This window comes from Triticum aestivum, chromosome 5D, assembly GCF_018294505.1.
Source record: "Triticum aestivum cultivar Chinese Spring chromosome 5D, IWGSC CS RefSeq v2.1, whole genome shotgun sequence".
NCBI lineage: Eukaryota > Viridiplantae > Streptophyta > Magnoliopsida > Poales > Poaceae > Triticum > Triticum aestivum.
Window position 1 is genome coordinate 157,282,124 of NC_057808.1, and position 694 is coordinate 157,282,817.

Here is a 694-nt window from a genome sequence, read left to right on the forward strand (position 1 = left end):
TTCGGTCAAAAACGATATAAAGATCACCGGAAACGGATGCACGGTTTGCAAATGGCAAGCAAAACAAGAATGACTCTATTATGCAATTAACAGCATGATAGCACTTAGAATACAACAAGTAACAATTCTGCAGCACCCCAACATAGCAACAAAGCATATGACAGTAATCTACAGGAGATTCTTGACAAAAGATGAACACTGAGCTACGACTAGATCACAACATAACAGGCTCAAACAAGCATGGCAAAAGTGCAAAAGATATCAGGTTCACAGACTTGGTGAAATTACTGGACATGGCAGAATCATCATCAGGTAGCAATGTTCAGAGCAAGAAATCAACATGCTACAGGAACTTAACATGGCAAAACAAGGCATGGTATGAATCTACTAAATGCATATGACAAAAGTCCCTTACTGACCATAAGCCAAAAAGGACCAGAAGATATGAGGGCAACCATATAAACTTAGCAAGTTTCGTTAGCAGGTTTCAGACTTCGCAGAAAACAGAGCATGGCAGAAACAGTAATATGAAGGCATCTTGGTGAGCTTGATGCACTCACCACAAAGCAATGCATGACAAAACAAAACAAACACACAAAGCAAAACAAACAGAGCAAGGCGGCGATGTCCGGCGACGAGATCCGGCGGCGGCGCGGGGAGCCGCGGGGAACGGCGGCGACCGGCGAACGGCGGC